The sequence below is a fragment of the Argiope bruennichi genome, chromosome 2 (genome assembly GCF_947563725.1).
Source record: "Argiope bruennichi chromosome 2, qqArgBrue1.1, whole genome shotgun sequence".
In the NCBI taxonomy this organism is placed as follows: domain Eukaryota; kingdom Metazoa; phylum Arthropoda; class Arachnida; order Araneae; family Araneidae; genus Argiope; species Argiope bruennichi.
Genome location: NC_079152.1, coordinates 135463152 through 135485813, shown reverse-complemented (window position 1 = coordinate 135485813; position 22662 = coordinate 135463152). Strand labels below are relative to the sequence as shown.

The window sequence follows — 22662 nt, the reverse complement described above, 5'->3', positions numbered from 1 at the left end:
AATATTCTCGATGTTTAGATTCATCTTAAGAGCAAATTTTCCATTAAAATATTTTGATAAGGAAAATTTTTTTATTAATAGAATTCCATTCTTTTAATTGTATATCGTATTTTATACTGTTCAATCATCGGAGGGAATTTTGGTCTGCATGAAAAATTTAACGAAAGGTCGTCAGTGGCTGACGCAGTGCGAATGGAACGTTTATTGTCAGTCACCGATGACTGACTTGACGCATAACGTGTTAAGCAAGATTTGCGTTTTGAAGTGAAATCATTCGAAAGTTATGCCACCTCTTCAGAAAAATCATTTGCATTCCTTTCCGATACCCTTTGAAATGCTGAATCCATACACACATGTGTTATCTTAATCGGAAAATAGTCGTTAGCGGGGGCTCAAATCCTGTATAGGAATGGACAATCGGTGGTGCTGAGATGTTTGGTTTGGAACATGAAACCGGAATCTGATACAAATACATGTAAGTAACTTTAAACATCGTGTTTATAATTGGTAGGGAGCATATTAACAGATTTTGCGGACGAATTGCATTTTCTAAAACATTTTATAAGATAAAATTAGGTATGTTGCTTAAAGGTAACACACGGCAGTTAAGGATTAATAAAAAGTATATGAAAGATGGACTGTGCACTCCCGAATATCCGGTTCCGGACTATCCAGCTTCCTTACTATACGGACTAGTTTTCTTCTATCGTAATTAAATGAAGAAGGCAAGGCGTCTATTTAGTCATCTATTAAGAAATTTTTCAAAACCTAAAAACTGTAAGTTTTGACTCTTATCTTAGGGTTACCTATTCATATCTGTGCAATCATTTATTAGTGAAAAATAAAATCAGTTTGAGCCAATTTTCTCAAGAATTAGCCTACGATTTACATGAATGTTTTGTTTATGTTTCCTGCATTTAAGTTGGGAATTACAGAATTTATGTTAAAATGTGAACAGTTTATATCCTTTAACTCACTTGTTCTCCGATAGTTTCTTGAAACTTACAGTGCAGTATATAAACATATGTAAACTACCAATACTGAGCTTTATATTTTAGCGCGATAAGCTATCGGTAACTGCTTCTATGATTAAACGGTCAGCGGCTGCGTTCACATTGAGATTAATGGAGGGCTTAGTATTTAATAATAAATAAGAAAGTACGTATTATGACAGTGAGTTTTTGATAAAAACTTTGCCTTCTGGTATTGGTGGGCAAAGAAATGAGTTCATATCACTCAGGCTTATTCGGCTTTTTTCATTATCTGCCTTGCCCTTCCGCCACATTAGACCGTATACTCGGGAATGTACTGTATAATGTAATGAACCTGCCTTTGCATAAGTTCTGCAACAGCGAGACGTCGGTCCATTTCAAATTATTACACTCCTCATGCAGCTGGATCAGTAATTTTATCATAGTTTGCATTCGGCAGTGGACAGTTTGACCATCTCAAGAATGAAATTCTGCTTATTCTCTATATTAGTCATATTTCTATTAATGTAATTCTCATAATTTTGCTCATTATTTTTCTAACTACGGTAAACATAGGAATCTATTAATTTAATTAAATAGTGTTCGCTATCTTTTTAAACGCAGAGTATCAATTCATATTAAATTCGGCAACGTCGAGTAACTTTCTGATTCTCCCCCTCTCCCATATCTCCAAAATCTTTAAATTCAACACTGTGCCCTTAGGAGTGCAGCGAAAGATCATTGAATAGTTCATACTCGCTTTTCATGCACCGTTTTCATAATTGTAAATAATTCTTTTTAAAACTAAACGGTTGCATGATTTATACACTTAAGCCCAGTATTTATTTTGAATATGTATATAATCAACATCATTAACTCAAGCTATGTGGGATTAAAAGCAATTCAATCAGAAATTCTTAAATTTTTCAATAAACTATTTCTTCAAAGGCATTTTTCAAGTTATTAAATCCTGCTCTAAGCAAGTCTCAAAATTGAAATGAATTCGCAAGAATCGAATTGCTGCACTATTAAGCTACATTGAACAGAAAGAGCTGTTTCTCCGACCACCCCACCCTTTGCTTTTTTGGACGTCCACTTTTTAAATTGCGATTTGATTTATTGGTTTTTTTTCCCGTATCGTTTCTACGTTTTCTCTTCTTTGCACGAGTCTCTTTCCTTTTTCTGCAAGATTTTCTAAAATCAACATTCCTACGAGGTTCAAGGAGGAGGGAATAAAACACATTTGTTATTATACCTTGCGCTCTAAAGATGTAGGCCTTTTGTTGGTTCTCTTTTTTTAGAAATAACGAGAAATACAAATTATAGGCCTGAGGACGGTATCGCATGTGGAAAATTGTGTTTTTGATAGCCAAACTATCCCTTGTGATTACGGATTTCTGAGGCCGAAAATCAAAAAGAATCTAAAAGTAGGATTTTTTTTTAGAAAATTTTAAAAGTGGGAAACGAGAGGAAAAAAAAAAAAAATATTACAAGATTTATATTTCTGCCCGCCTTTTATCTGGATCGGGGCTTTGAGCGCTTGTTTACAGAATCTTGGCACATACCAAGCTCTGGTGAAATTTTCTTTGAATGCTCTTAAGGAATAAGAAAAGGAGGTATTTTCCCAAGACTCTTATCAGTTAATTAATTCAGAGGAAAATACCCCTCTTAGTTAACTTTAAATAGTTAATCCTCTTTACCTGACAATGTTATTGAATAATTAAGAAAAAAGATGCATACTTTATGTACAAGGACACACTGGAAGTAAAACCTCTTCAGACGGTACCATGCTTCTTTTCATTTATTTTTAAAAATAAAAAAATGATAAAATAAAATAGTTTTTCAAATACCCGACCCGAATATAATATTTTCATGGAATGAGTAGTTTTGTTAAAAGAAAGTACATTCTAAGTTTTCTTTACAAAATAGTAAGAACTTACATTGTAGTATCTCGTAACCAACACTGATTAACGAACTTTCTTACTGCATACTTTTATATTAAATTCTTCAGCATTTCTAAAAAAAAAAAAATAACCATTAATAACTTCTTGATTTTTAACGATATTATTGTTAACATCTTATTATTTTCCTATCTTCGGGATAGTGACAATGTTCTCGAAAATATAATGTGAACAGAAAAAGTGTAATCGATTCTTGAAAACAATTTGCTCTAATTCCTGTTCCAATCGGGCCGCGTCAGCCTGGGGGTAAGGTCTCGGCTACGGAACCGGAAGGTTTCAGATTCCAGACCCGATTCCCCAGAAGAACCATCGTGTAAGTGGGTGTGGTTCACGTTAAGTCCATCGTGGCCAAACGTCCTCCCACTGGTGTGGTATGGAAGTTTGGAGAGTGGGTGTCAGCTCAGGTGACAGCAGTTCAAAATGACAAATTTCATCCCAAAATAGCCCTAGTGTTGCTTTAAAACGGGACATTAATATAAATAGCTTAACTAAACTATCCTGCTCCGATTGCCGATCAATATCTAGTTAATAGCCTTCCATGCTGTTCTGCATATCACAACTTTTGTACAGGACATCATTCTCTAACACTTTAACTTGATAGTTTCGTCATTTGAGCGGTGCAATTTATCCTGTAAAAAGGATCTTGCGCCATCATAATATTTACATCCTTCCTTCCTTCTTCCCTCGCTATCCTCTGCCGCTTAATTTATGTCATGCAAGTTCATTTATTTTGGAGACAGTTGAAACATAAACTGAAATCCATTTTAAACCTAGACGTCTTATAATTTTTTTTTTCAATTTGCAATGAACAATCATAACTATTTCAGGGTTAACTAGTGCGGATTCAGTGCTCGGCCATAGGCAGAGCAAATAATGAGGCTCATCTTTTAATAAATGTATCAATTTAATTTACAATTTCAGCACATTTTTAACCGGTTATTATTTATTTAAGGATATCTTTATTTTACAGAATTTATGAAAAATTATTTGCTTTAATTTATCTTTTATGACTCCATGTTTGTTTGTATAGAATAGCACGTTTGTGCATTGTTTGTATATTGATGCAGGGATTCGATGTTTATAAATATTCTAATAGTAAAATGAACATAATGTCGTATAAGTAATGATATTTTAAAATCGAATTTAAATTCTAATTAATTTCCAAAGTTTTATCCATTTTGCCCATATTAACTTCATTCTAAAATTGTTCTCTTATTTTCCGATCCAAATTCTACCTTTTTTTATTTAACTAATGCTAGAGACGCTATGCAAAAATGCTGAAATCGACAAGTTTCCGCACTGCGAGTGAAGGGATAAAAATCGGTCAAGCTTAGCGAATTCATTTAAAAGATACCTATATTCTTCTTACTTAAAACGAGACGTGTAAAGAAATCCCTATGAGAATCTCATAGTATATAAACAACGGGAATAAATATTTCTGTCTCTTTTCGCTTTTGTGTCGTGCTGTAGATCGACGTAGCTCGTCGCTTCTTGCTTGCACATAAATGATGCCTCCCTGAATGGAATAAAAGCGAAGTTTGAAAATTCAAAGTGTCTTCTCTCTCTCTTCGGCCATGAAATTGCTTAAAATTGTGTGTTTGTATCATATATAGATAGATGCACGATCAATTATACTTTATAAAGTATTAATATTATTCTAGTATTTCATAATTAATAGAATTTGTACTTTTTCAAACTTCTTATATTTAGCAACTAGGAAAGTAAAGATTTTTAATTGATCCGCTTGCGGCCGTAGGCAACTACCTAACTAGAAATCCACCACTCTATATCTACCACTCACATTCTTCCTTTTTTCTGTTTCATTTTATACCTTCTCCCCTCTCTTTAGCATTTGACTTCAGCTTCAGTCTCAATTGTTTTTTTTTTTTTAACTCAAACTTCGCTGTGGAAGTTTATTTCAAACTATTGCATAAATATTATATCAGTTAGCAACGGGGACAATTCATGGTCAAATTATATACATTAAATGCAATGTGGCAGCATAGATTACCTTTGAAATTTACTGCGCATCTTGCAGGAGGGAAATATGTGACGTCATGACACAATTTATAATAAGGTGAAATTAAGTTTTAGATGGCATGCTCAGTTACACTTGCCATATAATTCAAATGCGCTTTATTGTATCGGATGCTTAGCATGTACTTCTTTGCTATTTTTATAGATTAGAAAGGCTGCAACTCTTAAGTTTTTTTTTTGGGGGGGGGGAGGAGGGCAAATGAGGACTGTCATTTTTTATTTCATATCTATCAGGTGACATATTATGTTTATCAAAGACCGAAATTTAAGACTGGCTGTTTTCAGAATGGTGATTTTAGGAAAGAAACGCAAAAGTTATATGCAACATCTTCTTTAACATTATTCTTATATCCTTGGAAGAAGATACTGATAATGTAATTAAAATATTAGTGGCACTATGAGAAAGTGACATAATATTAATTTCAAATACAATGCTCATTCTAATACTTCCATTCATTTTAGTGGCACATATTGTACGTCTGACAGAAAATAAATTTATGAGCAACTTATAAGTTGAAAATAATAAGATAAAGAAAGTCTCTCATTCAACTTATAAATTGCTATCATCCGTTATCACAGAAATAACATAAAAGAAAACAAATGTTGTATGTCACAACGTGGATCACGTCTTTGCTGTAGTTCTTAAGATGAGCATTGAATTCATTTCATCTAAGAAAATCTCTTTACTACCATATTTAAGGAAAAAAAAATGTATTCACATACGCATGAGATAAATCAAAATAGATTTTATTAATGGTGCGCTGAAAAGTAGAATTTTTTTCCACTTTTTAGTCTCTCATTCACGATTCATTTTTATTAATATTGCGGAATCAATAAATCTGTTTTCCCCAAATACATTACCCGATAGAAACAATTGTATGGAATTAAAATTTAAGTTGTTTACTCATAATTAAATTCTGAAAATTTTAGAATAGCGTATAGAAAATTATAACATTTAGAAACACTAGAAAGAGAGTGATTAATCGATTATAACATTTCATCGCATAAAGTTGAAATTAACAATTAAATAAAAGTGTAGTAAGAATGCAAAGTTTCGCAGTTAAATGAATTTTTGCTTAACAGCTATCGTTAGGTCCAAAATCTCATTCTGTCCTTGTCTAGTATCTTTTACCTTTTCTACATGACGTATTGTAATCATGAAGCAGTCCGAACTCGGAGATTTTGGAAAATCTTCGCTCCTCAGACTTCCCAGAGCCTCCGAAACACATTTTTGCGATCCTATCGCTCTGTCTACTGTCTGAATTCAATAATTCAAAAAAAGGCTTCCAAAATGTACACTCGTTTTCTTTGCAATACCACTAAGCACAATATTTTATTATATTGTGCTCTTATGTGAGGGACGCTGAAAATAAAAATCTGAACATCCAGGAAACTCAGTGTTTTGCCCAAGACCCATGCAGAAAAGGGGAAAAATCCACTATATTTGTTTGGATATTTTTTTAGTTATCGGCAGTTTCATTGAAATAATATTAATGTCTATGAAGTCTGCTGAATCAGATGTTATTGAATTTCGTCTTGCAGGAAGTGGAAACTCAATTTCCTGCAGATGCTTTAATGATGATAGATGGTATATCCCGAAACGGATGTAAAATTGATTTTACTATTAATTACATTTAATGATCTTTAAATTTCTGCAAAAGCTTTTGATAACCCCGAACCATACACCCATGAGTAGTCTTCTTTTTTTAAAATCTTTATCATTATGCAATCAATTTTAGGAAGAGATAAGACTTAGAATTATCACATCATCAAAGAACTTTTTTTTAATCACCTTTGTACCGAAGCCAATTTTTGATTAATAGTCTTATTTTGAAATGTTTTTTATCTTAGCGTCAAGGCAACAGATTTCATTTTAAAACGTTTATTTTTATGCATGATTCATATTGTTAAATTGAGAATTACTAAGATAAAAGAAATTCAGACAGTATTTACTTCTAACACCCCCCCCTTCCCTCAACGTTTAGAGTTTGTAGTTGGAATTGATAAACCAGTGGCAATAATAGCGGTATGACTTGCAATATCTTGACAAAGCCGACCTTTATTTGTTTAGACCAAGTGCTCCCAGTGGGGCCCTATTCTACAGAATTACATACTCGAAATAATTGAAATCAAACATCTTTTGAATTTTAGGATGTTATTTGTAATTTTTTTCATATATGTTTTTAAATTTACTTACAAACCAAGTATTTCTCTATTCATAAGGCGGATGACTCTCTCAGAAGTGAACAATCGCGGCGTATTCGTTCCAATAATAATAAATCTAATATATACAAATGAACTTTTGAACTTTTGTTTGTTCGTATTTTATGCGCTGCCGTAACGTTCATCCGATTGAGATAAAATTTTGCCAACTTATTGGTTGCACTTGCGCTAAGATTATAAGCACAGTAAAATTATTATATGATGCCAGGAAACAATTATAGCCTCAATTAGTTCTCATTTATTTGATAGACGTCTCATTCTTACAAGAGTTTTCAAACGATGCTATAAGTTCTCAATAGGATTGAGATCAAGAGTGTTTCCTGGCCATGATAACAAGCCAATGCTCTTTGTACTAAACCACTCTTTCGGTATTTTTGCTATATGAATCCTGCTGAAACAAATGATGCGTTATTGGAAAAGAGATCACTGATGGAAGGTGTAAATTTTGGGTCTGGAATAGTGTCAATGTATTTTTTTGGATTTAGAGCCCCATCGATAACATGATGGCGACCAGTACTGTCTGCTGACATCCATGACCAAATCATAACACTGAGTTCTTCATAGTTGCAGTCGCGTAATCTACGTCCTACATATTTCCGCCCGTCACTGCCAAATTACAATATCTTTGTTTCATCACTCCGTATAACTTGTGACTATTGATCATCTGTCCATTTAATGTGGTCTTTTGTCCACTGTAATCTTTTTACGCGCTGCTGTAAATTCAGATAAGGCTTTTTTCGGGGAATTCTATCTCTTAATTCAACATCTAATAATCTTCTCCTGGTTGTTCTTGAACTGACAGAAGTGCCAAAACCATTCAATTGATCCCGGTGGCCGCTGATGACATTCTACTATCTTGGAGGCACAGTCTTTTTATTTTTCTGCCATTAACAGATGTGGGGCCCCTTTTTAGGCCTTTTTCTGCTTTATTTTTTATTGAATTTGTCTTCTGATATCATCAACAAAACGTTCCAACTCCAAATGTAGTCACTGAGCCATCCACCTGTCTTGCAATTTCAGCATAGGAGAGACCACATTCTTGTAACACAATAATCTTAGTTATCCTTATAGGTGTCCAATCTTCTCTTTTATTTGATGTCATTGCTTCTTAACTAAATATTAGAAATATTTACGAAAATTCCTACAAAATATTAAAAAGTTTAGCAAAATTTCTTATTTGTAATTTTATTACATACAAAACCAAAATTTTATTACATACAAACCTTGAAGTTGGAACAAGTCATTACATAACGAATGACAGTAATGACTTGTTCCAACTTCAAATGTGATGCTAGCTTCTGCTGGTAGATGGTCAGGAAAATTAGAAATTACAATCCATTTCATTACTTTTTTGTTTTTCAGATTAAAGTAAGTTTCAATTATTTTGCATTGCAAATATTTGAATTTTGTTTTTTGTATGGAAATCAGCATTATCTTCAAATTGATATGTAATAGTTTGCATTTTGTGAAACGTAATATTTTCTATAAGCATACAAAGTTAGAAAACAAAGATTTTCAAAAGTGTGCACAGTTTTGACCACCACTGTATATAACATTAACGTACGCGGCAAAAAAATCGATCTTATTATTGTTATTTATTGCCAAATGACAGAAGTGCAATGTAAAGAAACCAGCGTATGAATTTCAGATTGCTTCTTGGAACGTTTTTACAACGGCGCTGAATTCAATACTTCGCGCAGCTAAGTGTTATTAGAAATGTTTTGGAGGTGGGTAGCCGTGTCACCGTTCGAAGAATATGACCATCAAATATGCTTCAAACAGAAAGTTTAATCAAGCGCAAAAAGACTTCACGGACGAAAATATGGGTTATAGTTATGACTTGTCTACAAAAATTGATGATCATATCTTCTACAACGATTACATTTCAAAATTAATCTTTGTATTATCCTAAGACTCAAAGAATTATCATTATAAAGATATAATTTTCATTTCCGTAGATTTCTTCTTAATTTTAATAATATTTTTAATTTAATTTAATCCACAATATGTGACAGTGTTTTTTAGTTGATGTGGTGGAATTTAAACTCATTCATAAAAACATTCAATCGCGTGTTTTGGCCATTCATTACGAAGAAGGATTTTTACTTCTACTTTTATAAGCTGATTCAAATGAATTCATGTTTTTCAGTTGTATAGAATAACAAGGTGGAATGTTTTTTTTATATGTATTTAAATAATTTGACATTAAAAAAATCAATATTTGGGCAAATCAACTAATCCCCAAAAGCGGATGGTAATATTAATATTAATACACAGTTGGATTATTAAGGGTTGTCCTTATATCAATTCCTATGTCAAGGGGTAACATTAACTTGTGGAGAACTTGAAAAATTTCCATTTCCAGTCAATAAGCGCGGGGAGGTGGAGGGTATAACAAGTATGAATCTTCCGCAGCTACTAATTCGAATGATTTTGATAATTTTTTACTAAATTTTTCAAGACAGCCAATTTTTGAGGCTTGCATAAGGATAGAGAAATATGAATGTAATTTTGTTTTAATTAAGAATACAATTATTCTTAGTTAATGTAAGTCTTAACTACTTTTTTAAAAATTCTGGCTTATAAGGATGCATAAGAATAAGAATACTAGCTTATAAGATTCTTTAGAAATATTGGTTGCATTTAATTTTAATTGAATAGATCATTCATAATTTCAGATTCATGGTTTCCTGAACAAAATATTTTTAAACAAATAGATTATGATGGAGATTTACGCTGTACCATTTATCATTTCTGTGTAAATATATTGTCTTTCTAATAGAGTCAAGTCACGAGACGTAACCTTTGCATGAAAGCTGATTTGACGGGGCGCCCCGTCAACTCCCCGGTAATGGCAGTCTACAAAGTACTTGGTGACGAAACATTTGCATGTAAATATAGCCACATTTTCTAGCATCTAATAAATTATATGTTCTATATTGCCATAAATTCACTTTCTGGTTTCTCATTTAAAATGAGCAGTCGATTCCAATATTAGAATGATGCATAGAATTTTTCTTAAAACAGGATGCCTAAAAGTACGATAATTGCATTGAAGCATGCTAAAATTAAGGAACAACAGAATTTTTCTGCCTATTGAATATATTATACAATGACTTAGGAGGTATCACAAAAGATTCCTTCTAAAATGTAATTATTTTACATTGCTTTTGTTACATTAAATGTCTTCTTATAAAAATACTATTCATTTTTCAATATCTAAGGAAGTGGATGAATTAAAAAAATTCTTTTAAAGCCATTTGCATTTTATAAATTCACAGATATGAACAGAACTACTAAATTAGGATTAATACGAATTTTGGGCTGATAGACTTAATTTAAACTATAGGTAAAACGAATACTAATTTTTCATGTTTAAATACAAAAAGGATATAAAGCTCTTCCTAGAAATTCGGAAATATGGAAAGAAATTAAGTACTCTAAGGAAGTCAAATACTTAAGAATTACATTTGACTTCAAATTTTCCTTTAACCCACATTTGAACAATACTGAAGAGAGAATCTTGAAAATTCATGCAAAATTGAGAACTGTAAGAGGGACTTGGGGGTTAAGAGCGGTAGTTATTCAAGAAATGCATTTGACGATACCTGACATGATTTTTTATGGGATGGAAGTACGGTACGAAGATAACGTTATATTAAATAATAAACTGGTGCAAATTCAAAGTTCTCCTCTTCTTCTGATTACCAGATGCGCTTGTTTAAGTGAGCAATAAGATTCATAGAGTTAAAATTGTTTAAAGTGAAGAATAACATCATAAATTTGGGGTTTGAAGACGGGATTAAGGAATGCGAAGTTCAAAGGTTGAATTGAGAGCATCTAGAAGAGGAAGATGCGAAGATAAGTTACTCAGACGGATCAAAAATTGATGGCAAGGTGATTTTAGCTTTATATATTTTACTAATTTGATAAAGTTCGAAAATAGAATACCAGCACTTTCAGATTAATCGATATTCAAGACGTGTTATTGTAGTAATCTTGCACTTCTGCTTATTATTTATCTTATGTAATGCCGGGAGGGTTCCACGATATAACTGTCCTAACTACACATTGTCTGCTCTGTCTTTACCTTTTTATATCTCGTGCAAATTATACATTTGACAGGATCAAAATATCTTGAGAAGAATTAAGAAATAAAAGCCATAATGATTCAGCTTATCAGTCTATTTCCTAATATGCCGAATACTTCAAGAGCTTTATATACGGATTCTACAAAAATTTGGATGAAATAAAAATAAGGAAGAACATTGTTGAGAATTATATAAAGTATTTTTAAAAATATGTTAATTTCAAAGTAAAATTGGACGACAGTTAAATAGGCATCACTTAAATTTTACTTTTTTTTGCATTTTAAGATGGTGTAAAAATAATTTTTATCTGAAATAAAAAATTCTCCGGCGAATTGTTGTTAAATTTTTAATTAATTAGAGTTCTATTTAATATTTCGGAAAATTCGCTCCGAGGAACTCATTTCTATCTTCCAAAGCATATCTCTGCTAAATTTGGGAATAGTAGACAATAAAGCCTACACTGCAATGTGTAAACAGTCCATGCATATAAACATATATATTTTCTTTAATTATTTGTCAAGATTGCAACTGAAGTGAAGATTTACATTCTAATTTATTTATTACTAGCCGCCTTTGGCGATCAGCTGGTCCGCGAGGAGTAATACTTTAAAAAATTTTCAATAAAATACTTATGTACCTTGCTATTTTAATAACTTCTTCAGCAAAATATATTTAAACTTCAAATTTCGATAGGCACGTAATTCCTGTCATTATAGAAGTCTTATGATAATTGGTTCATTGTACTATAAATCTCTCTAATTTGCAGTCAGCTGTCGTGGAATTATGTAAAAAGTATCACATTTTATATTTATTCCATAACATTACGCTTTCATTTAAACATGTGCTAAACATCACACTTTTTTCGGTTTAGTTTGCAATAACAGTTAATTTACTCATTCATTTTGAGTTTTTGTCAAGGTGACGTCAACGCACTGATACATTCTTAGCGTGTTCTTGTAGGTAAAATTTAATTTCATTTTGTGCGAAATAAATTGCTGGAAAATATAGTTATATAATATTTTTAAAAAAATATTCATTAAAAATAGAAACTTAATTTATAGATTATAAACATTGGCATCAATGAAAAAATTATGAAGTTTAAATTTTACACCGCACTTTTGACCTAAGGAATCATATTCTGAGATATATTCTTGGCACTTGAACTTTTAAGTAAATAAATAAACGTTTCTATCTTCTGCGATCAAATCTGACTGATTTATGAAGTTTTTATATATCAATTTTAGAACAATTAACAGTTTCATAATCATAGGTCAATCACTGTCGTGGAATTCTGGCAGAGACGGTCGATGAAGTGGTCTAAAGTCGCCAGTCTTTATAGAAGAGTGATATTGAAATTTCATAAATTAGTCAGTTTTAGTGATTGATTTAGTTGATTGCAATTTACAATTTTTATTTAAAATATTAGTGTCACAAGAATATTTTGTTAAATATGACTCGCAGAGCAGAGTATGAAAAACTCATAACTCGTAATGAAACTCGTCATTCGTCAGAGCATTTATTGACTCAAGTTACATAACATATAATTATTTACTTCATTTAGACCATTTTAACAGTACTATACAGTATGTATGTCTATTATTAAAGATTTACAAATTCACCATTGGGCCCGGATTTGAATGGATATCCTGCATATATTAAACCATGTTTACCTTAAATAAAGCTGATTTATAGAATTATTAATACAAATATTGCAAACGATAATAGAAACCTTTGCCTTGAATTTATTTTTTTTAGCAAATATCACATTTCCTATTTATTTCATTTCACACAGTCACAGCATTTCATACAGCATTTTTCAAGATTTAATTTGCAGTAGTAATTAATTTATTTTTTAAATTAGAGCTTTTGTAAATGTGATTTCAACACGTTGATAAAAGCTAATATTTTGCTAATTTTCATGCAGATTATATTTTATTTTCATTTTGTGTGAAATAAATTGTTGAAAAATAGGCTTAAATTACATTTTGAAAAATTCATTAATAATAGAAGTTTTATTTATAGGTCAAACCATTAGTTTCATTGGAAAGATTATTTTTTTATCTTTAACTTGATGTAAAAAATCAATTTTGTACTGTAATATTTTCGCACACACACACACACATACATTGAGCTTTATTATAAGTATAGATTAGTACTCGAGTACTTGAATTTTTGTGTTTCTCATTCTTTGTAGAACTAGAGCATTGAAGAGAGCCAAAAGACATCAAAAGAGTAAAATACTTCTGTTAAACTAAAATAAGGAGGAATGTTGCAATAGATAGTTATGGTTTTTCCATGACTATTGACATAATATCAAATGACATAAGCCGTTTTTTTTTTTTTTTTTTTTTTCTAGAATCAAATATATATCATATAATGGTTTTAAAAAAATCACCTTTTAAATTATCTTATGTTATATGAACAGTCTTAGAAAACTATAAAACTGTTATTTGCTATATCTGTTTTATTTGATTTTTGATGCCCAGTAAAATCCGATAATTTGCATTTTTTGTGCGATTTTTTCTCTCATATTTAACTTTAAAAAATAGCTGACACACGCTGAATTTATCATATACACATTAAGTAGTTCTTGACTTGTCGAAAAAAGATAAAAATTCAAGTCATTACCACGGAGGAAATTTTTTTTTTTAAAAAAAAGGGACAGTTAAAAGAAAATTAGGTCAGAAAAGTAAATAGAATTATTCTTACACATGATTTATTTTCAAATATAAAGCAAATTTCAAAGTTCGGAATTTTTTCCATCAAAATTTAATCTCAAAGATCAAAATGGTTGATTTTCACCTAAACAATCATTTTTTTTTCTTCTTCTTTATCTGTGACTTTGAAATTGTGTTTGTCCGCTGATGGACAAAGATCACAGGAATTATTTTATGAGAGCTTCAGATTCTTTTTGATAGCAAAGGTCTACAACGCAATCAACTTTCACAGACAAAAAAAATGTCTTTTAGAACAAGCATTCAAAAGTGATTGTGCTTATCGTATGCTATCCAATGTTTGGTTTGGCATTTAGTCTTTTTCACTTTCTCTTATACGAAGTATAGAGGAAGTATTATAATCGTAAAAAGAATTCGAAGCCGAGATATGTGGTTTAGACTTCCATGAAATCGATAGCTCAGTTTTGAAATCACGTCTGCCTGTCTCTGAACAAGATGCATCAAAATTACTTTCAAATAGACGGATGAAATTTCATGTATGGACTGCCAATCGAATTTCTTAGATTTGTATCAACTTTTGACAAAAATCCATTCACAGGAAGTATGGTTCTTCGATTACAAGTGAACTCGATCACTTAAAAATGCAAAAAACTAGGTATATAAAATTTAGTACCCAGGTTTAACATCTAAATGACAGGTTATTATCAAATTTTGAACCGAATCTTGACCATCTGTCAAGCTGTACTTTCGCTAAGCTGAGTAGGCAATAAATCAACTTGAATCACTACATAATTTAATCAGTATGTTTTGATTACAACTGCAGTTCCGTGTCAAATTTTGTTTTCATTCGGTCAGCAAAAAGCCATTCAAAATACATATTCACAAAATTGATTCAGTAACAGATTCCCACCAAAGTTCCATATTTCGTAACTATTGTTCTTTAATACCATGCAAAGCATTTGTGACCATATTCAAACTCCATAATTTTAAACGGGGGAGGGAGATAAGACTTTCATTGGAAAATACGCGAGAAAGTATTTGGAAGAATACTGCCGCTGGTCTCTGATGGTTTAGCACTGCCTTTTGTAATTTCTGAAAGCTGTTTTTCATCAGTGCTCATATTAGTTTATTCCTTTCTATTATTTATTTAATGCCTATAATTTATTTTTTTAAAAAATTATTAATCATTACCATGATAATTTAGATGCACATAATTGCGTTTAATACGAGAACTGTTATTTTTTCTATACTTCGATGGGTCATAAATAAAGGAGAAATGAATAGAATAAAAGGAATTTATTACCAAAGTTATGTACAATTATGGTTATATATAAATATAATCGCCGTAGAAATGATGGTATTTGTCCTATCGGTGCTCTCTTTGCACAACGTTGCCGCCATTCATCTGAGAGAGGCTTTAATGCTCCTTTGAAACTCGACATTAGTCTGGTTTTGCTTTAATTTAGAGAAGAGATGAAGAGACCAAGGATGCAACATTCTGGCATCAGAAGATCTTGTTCAACGAGTTGACCAAGAGTTTCAAAAGAAATGGAGGGTGTCGAGATCCCTGATGACGAGCTGGCCGACTGTCGTGGCAAAACTGCGACTTCTGAGGGCGGATGTTTAAACATCATTGCTCCGCAGTCTTGTCTTTAAAGAAAATTCAAAGCAATGAGGAGTTTCTAAAGAACGTTCGACTCCTTCTCACGTCACTGGCAGCAACTTTTCTCGAAGAGAAAGAATGATTCACAGATATGACAAATGTCTGAATCTTCATGGTAATTATGCCGAAAAATAATCGCATGTATACGAACTCTATGACTGAAAACTCTTCATAATCCGACACTCTAATAATCCGACGTTGTCGTATATAAAAGTAGAGCAAGGTTGGAGAATAAACGGGAAAAAACATCAGCCCAGTGACCTTGGGCTGATGTAACAATGGGCTGATGTTCATATCTTGAAATAATTATTGAAGGGTTTGCTGCAAAAAGGAGGTAGCTCCAAATATTCAAGTTTGCAAAAAGCCGTAAAAAACATTTGAAAATTTTTAATTCCAAATTGTGTGAAGATTTTCCTTTTGATCAATTTTCTTAATTGTTCCTACATATTATGACAGCATTTTTCACTCAAAAATATATTTTTCCAAATCACGTGGCACATGTTGGAATATTGGAGCTACCTCTTTCTTGCAACCAGCATAGTCTGTCTACGTCTGTGAAAAATATTTCACAACAAAAATGCATTTTACTATAGTATTATTTTATTAAAAAAAATTAACAAAATACACATACAACTTGGCTTAAAAAAATTATATTCCCATTACTCATCACACTCCTCCTCTATAACATCGGGCACATCTGCTGCATCGTCGGGTTATAAGCCATCATAGAACTTCATATCATTTTGTGGGACGTATTTGCAAGCTAGTTCCATTACATCTTTATATTTTGGGCTCTTAAGTGGGAATAAGATGGCTGAATCTTGTTTAACATTAAAGGAGTAATGTTTTCGCTGTTGAATATTCTTACTGGCTTGTTACAGAGTAGTCCAACACTCTCTCTGCATAATGTTTCCAGTATTAATTTGGGATTTTTCATAAGCAAAAACACTATATTTCGTTATAAAATACTTCCGTTACCATTGGAAATGATGTAAGGAGTTTTCAGGAAGAAACCTTGTAATAAGCCAACGAAATTGAAAATCATTTCTTGGCTAACTTTAGTACCAACAAACTTTACACTTGTCTTAATTATGGTACCATATATTCACACGGTAGAAAAACTCTTTCTACTTTCCTTGTAGAAAGTAGAAAGAGTGTAGTGTCCTCTTTCTACTTTTTCAGTTAGAAATCACGATCGGTGGGGGAAATGGCGGTAACCACAGGAGCTACCTCTATATTGCAACAAACTAATGAGACAGACAGCTCCATTGCTTGAGTACCGAGAAAACTAACGATTGGAGCTACATCTTTTTGGCAACAAATAAACGAGGATTTTTTTTACCACGTGGTAGTGCCTGTAACTCTAAATTCTTCCAAGTTGGAGCTACATCCTTTTTGCAGCAAACCTTTCAGTTTGTAATATTGCCGCATTGAAAAGAGGCAGTTGACTCTCCATGGCCGAATGGTCATAGCACAGGTATCTTAATGAAGAGATCGTAAGTTTGAATCCCGCTAGAGACAATGCGGTTTACAGTCTGTGTAAATATTTAATTCCTTGATTTTATGTTTTCCTTTATTTCATGTTCCAGCAGATTCTGGATATTTCTTTAGTTTACCAGACAAGTGTTCTGGACTTTTCTTACTGTCTCCAGAAAAGTATTCTGGAACTTTCCCTGCTAGTATAAAAGCAGAAGATCTGTCAGTTTCTGAGTTCAGAGTTGAGTTAATAAATTGGTTTAGCTCTACTTCTTGTGTGTGTCATTGAATTCCGCACTAGAGTACCTACGTGACAATATTTACCGCAAATATTATAAAGTTCTGTGAATGCACAAGCAAACAGACGAAGAAACACTATTTCACTTTTTTTTTCGGACTCAAGGACGTATAAACAGCTGACATCAATCAAGATCGCGAGATCTAAATCATTGGTAATCATGTGTTTCATATATGAGATGAAAAAAAAAAAATGCCTCGATATAGTAGCGTATCTTTTCCACAGTGGTTCCCTCCCTATGAGAACAGCTCAGTCCATTTTAGCAGTAAGCGCGAAAAGAGGGAAAATGGGGATTGTGTGCGCTTCATGCGCTAGAGTTTTCAACTTATAGAGATGGGAACCGGTTTTTCAAAATTCGTTTGAACTCGTATTAACTTTTAATCGAAATTAAGTGGAATTCAGCTCAGGTAAATTTAAAGGAGATTTATGGTGTCAATGAAATATGAAAATATAAGTGGACCAAATTTATTTCTAAGAATGCAAGCATAATTTTAGTTACTACCTGTTTAAATTTAATTTTTACTCAGTGTATATATATATATATATATATATATATATATATATTGAGTAAAAATTTTAGTTACTATCTGTTTAAATGTAATTCTTGCTCAATCTCTCTCTCTCTCTATATATATATATATATGTGTGTGTGTGTGTGTGTGTGTAATGATATTTTAAACTCTTAATTTAATCCAAATTAATTTCCAAAACTTTATCTTAATTTAGCCCTTCCTAACTTCATTCTAAAATATTCTCTTATTTCGTGATCCAATTCCACTTTCGGTTTAATTAATCCCTTTGTAAAAATAATGCTCCATCAAGAACTACGTTTCAAATGAGAGTGATACTTCGGTACCCTTGAACAGTGTCAAAGGTCATTCCCTCGGCGCGTGGCCGGAAATCCTATGTTATATAAGGCAAGTCATCATCTGTTCGTCCCTTTTTTTCCCTTTTCTTACTTGTGTGTGTGCCGCGCTGCGTTTTCTTGTATATAATCATGCCTGCCACTCGGAATAGAATAAAACGTAATTAATAATACCAAGTCTCTTCACTGTTTCGAACCTGCATTCTACTTCAATCAAAATTTGTTACATATTATTTAGCCGACAGGATTAAAAATCTATTACATATAATTTAGCCGACAAGATTCGAAATTCATTACATATATATATATACTGAGTAAAAATTAAATTTAAACAGATAGTAACTAAAATTAAACTGAACTTAACTCATTAAACACATTAATGATTAAACTTAATTCATCTTGATTTTCATAGGTTCAAATTTTAACTCTTTGAGTACAGATTTTATTACAGATAAAATTGTGTAGTAAAATAAGCTATACAGGTATCTAATAAGAATGATTAATCAAGGTTCAGATTTTAAGATTATTCGTAAAATTATTCACTATTATATACTAGATAATTTTTAATTTTGTGATAAATAATGCTTATACCAACCGTATGTGTTGATTTTGAAATAATAAACACCGCATGGTGCGCACACAATCTCCATCTTCCCTCTTTCCCCACCTGCGGTTATAATGTGCTGAGCTCTTCTCATAAGGAGCCACTGTGGGAAAGATACGCTACTCCTCGATATCAGTGCAAACAATGCATTTCTGGTTTCAAAAATCATCTCTTTAAATTCCATTCTGTTTTTGTTTTTAAATTAATATACATATGATCATGCAATGTAAATAAATATTCTTCGGAATTCTAAATAGTGAATAAGAAATAGGAAAACATTTAATAACAAAAACATGCCAAAAAAAAAAAAAAAAAAAAAAAAGAAGTTCGCATGCCTAAAAGCAAACTTTACGAAGCGCAGTGAACCAATGTGTAGCATGTTTGAATTGGAATATTAATTTTGCTCCAAAATAAACCACGCAGAATCAACATGCTATGTCGTTATCAATCATTCCAACATTCTTCGACTACACTTTATATTATTGCCATATTTATGGATCACGCGATTCACAGGAAGGCAAAAGACTTCTTAGTATCGTCTGGCGATGACTGACCAGATACAAATGCAATTTAAGATCAATAATTTCCTTTTTCACATCCATCAAGACACTTGAAATCATAACAGAAAACAGTCTTCTTGCTGTTTATTGAGTTGCTTTGTTCTTTCAAAGTATACAGACTTCTAATGATAGTAAAATAAGTTAAACTTGAAACTAGCTGAAACTAGTTTTGGGTCACCGTGTGTCAGCAGAAATTTTGCAAAACATACACTCAGGTTATAAATTGTTTAGAATAATTTGCATATTCGTTTGGAAATTTAAAAATCTAAGGGAGAATATTTCATTGAGTAAAAGGTTTGATAATGTTATTTTGAAAATAAAACTGGTCTTTTCAAGTTATTTATTTGTCTATCAAATCCTATCAAAGTATCCTCAAAAAGTATTTTTTCCTCTTAATTCTAAAATATTTCCAGTTTTGAAAGGAATGCCTGAAATTAGTTTAACGCATTTGTGCTTATCTAGATAAACTCAAGTGTTAAATATTTTGCTTAAACAATAGATTTATATATTTACTGTTCTGTAAACAACAGATTAAATATTGGCTAAGCAAGCCAGGCAATTCTTTACTTTTGAAAAGTATTCTCAAGTAATTATACTAATATTGGGATGCAAATGAAAAATTGAAGCAATAAAAAGGAAAATAGTTGTTAAATAATACAAAAAAAAAAAGACCCTCTTAATATAGATTCATGACAATGATGAAAATACTTTTAATTACTTGAAAAATGACATCGCCATTATTTCCAGAATAATATCATGAATGCTCATCAATCTTGAAATAAATTCTTTAGCGAATACTTTTGGCGAAATTCGGAAGTATTTTGCACGTTTTGAAACAGTTTCATTGTTAACAAAAATCAAATATGCATTTTGGAGTAATTGGCACCCATTTCCATATCGACAGACAATTTTGATGCTGTGATCACATCATGCATTTAGTCACAACAGTTTTTTGAATTTTTGTGTTTACAGAAAAACAAGTGTAAAATCAAAATTAATATTTCTGCTTTTAAGTAGAATTTCACCAAAGTAGAAACCTAGCTTTTCAACAATTCTTTCACGTTCTCATTCCTTCTTCAGTGTTTTCTATTCATTGAACTTTTTTTGATGATTAGATCATTCTCTCTTTGGTCCGTTTAAGGAAAAGAAATTGTTAGAAAAAAATGATTTTAATGTCTTTAGGTATTATCGTAAAACTTCTAAAGATTAACCCCTTCTTCTATAATTACAACGTTAGTAAGAAGCATCTGGATCTCAACAAAAATCAACGTTCACCATAGTGAAATACATACATTCTCCATGATTGTGAAATTTCCAACATTATTTAGGCTATCTAATTTAGTATTTTCAAACCATTTTAAATTGTCTGTAACCTGAATTTCCCTCCAAAACACGTATTTTGTTTCTAAATTTGAAATTCGGTGACGTTTCCAGCTAACTAGTTTGTTTAGATACCCTCACCTCAAGACTAGGGAAGAGTGCCAGCCTTGCAAGATGAAAACACATTCCACGCTCCGCATGAGCAAGATTTTTAATTTTAGCAAGTGGTATGCAGGCAAGCGAACTCTTTCGTTTTCTGCTATCGCAACAGTCACATCCTCCGGGACTGATATGTAGACCCTTAACCTTCTTGAAAAAAGAAAGAAAGGAAAAAATAAATAAATAAAAGCACTTTTTGGAAGCTTGCTGACACGTGCTAAACGCCGTTATCAGTGCTTGTGCAAGAAAAACTTATGTAGGGAAATTATGGTACAGTTAGACATGACACAGTTGGAACGAAATCAAACAATCCAGTCGGTGGTTGGCAGAAAAAATGTATGAGCAAAATTAGCTGTAAGGATTTTGAGGTTACACAATCATTTATCTCTGAATGAGCTCATAAAGTTTTGCCATTCACTTGTTTGTTTTGCTTGAAGACGAATATTTTTCTCTTTCTTGAATGTCTTATCTCACTTTGAAATTATTATTGGCATTAGAGAAGGAGAAAAAAATAAATTTTAATTATAACTAACAACATTTAATCAGATCAAACATCAACATTGTCAAGGCTTCAATCATCAACACATGAAGAAACCAGCGGAAATATTTTGTCTTTGTCTCGAATCCAAATCCACTGAATGGCAAAATTTGCATAAGCTTCGTCGTATAAAGGTAAGGACCGAGTATGCAGTTTCAAATTCTTCTCGTTGACCGATTGCGTCCGAAATTCAAAAGAATCTACAAATTTGAAATAAACTAAACTCATTATCCATTCATCTAGATTTTACTGTTGTGATTGTCATTACTAATCCCAGAACCAAATGCATGGAATGAATCCAAAGAAATAACCCGAAAACTTCCAAGAAGTCAATGAATAAAATCGTGTCACTTGAAGCGTCCTTGGTAAAACCAAACAATCAAGATTATGGGAGAGGGTTGCCTGGTCAACTTTACGCCAGTGGAATGGCAGAAAGTTTGCAGCCCTGTTCGAAAGTCGGTGCATTGGTATATCCACTTATAAAGCGTGGTAGTCATTTGCTATTTGCTGATAAGTTTACACTGGGACTGAAGAGACCCTCCAGGACCTCTACCAAAATAAAATGCATGGTTTGGTGGAGGTTCCAAAGCTTATTCATTTCCATTTTTTTTAATTGAGGAGATGTCAGAACAAGTAAATGCTTTGTCCTCAGATATGCTCTCAATAGATTCAATATTGGACTAGACATCATCTGACTTAGTACCACTCAATCTGCCATGGGATGAGGACCATCGACAGTGCTTTGTCTCCTGACTTAAAGACTTAAAATATTGCTAGTTTTGTATACTGACTTAAAGACTTAAAATATTCAACCTTGTCCTGACCCTTATATCCATTATCCATATTCTAGCTTATGTAGGAGCTCGGATTGACAGACACAATCCGTCCAAAATTTCACAAAAATCTACAATATCAGTATAAAATCAGTATACAAAATTGCAAATGTCTAGTTGCAATTTGGAATTATAACATTTACGACTGACAGATATAAATATAACTAGTGGGAGTGAATTTGTGCAACTTTTCCATCCCCCAAATTTTGTATTTATATTTTTAAGTCTGATGAACAAAACTAAATAAGTATTTTGAACTTCCCGTTGACCGATTAGTTAAAAGATTTGATATACGTTTTCTTTACTAACGTCAAGATAATCAGGTTTCATTTATGTAGCTCGTTATGATTTGAAAGATCGTATTTATATTGCATAGGTAGACGGACAG

General features: G+C 32.0%; 1 long non-coding RNA gene across 2 annotated transcripts in view; it reads right to left on the bottom strand.

Annotated features, from left to right (window-relative positions):
* The window catches only part of LOC129962071 (uncharacterized), a 56245-nt gene that overhangs the window by 1280 nt on the left and 32303 nt on the right, over positions 1 to 22662 (bottom strand). For both annotated transcript variants that reach the window (XR_008783878.1, XR_008783877.1), the window contains exon 2: positions 2912 to 2987. This is a non-coding gene — a long non-coding RNA (uncharacterized LOC129962071). The remainder of the gene's footprint in view (positions 1 to 2911; positions 2988 to 22662) is intronic.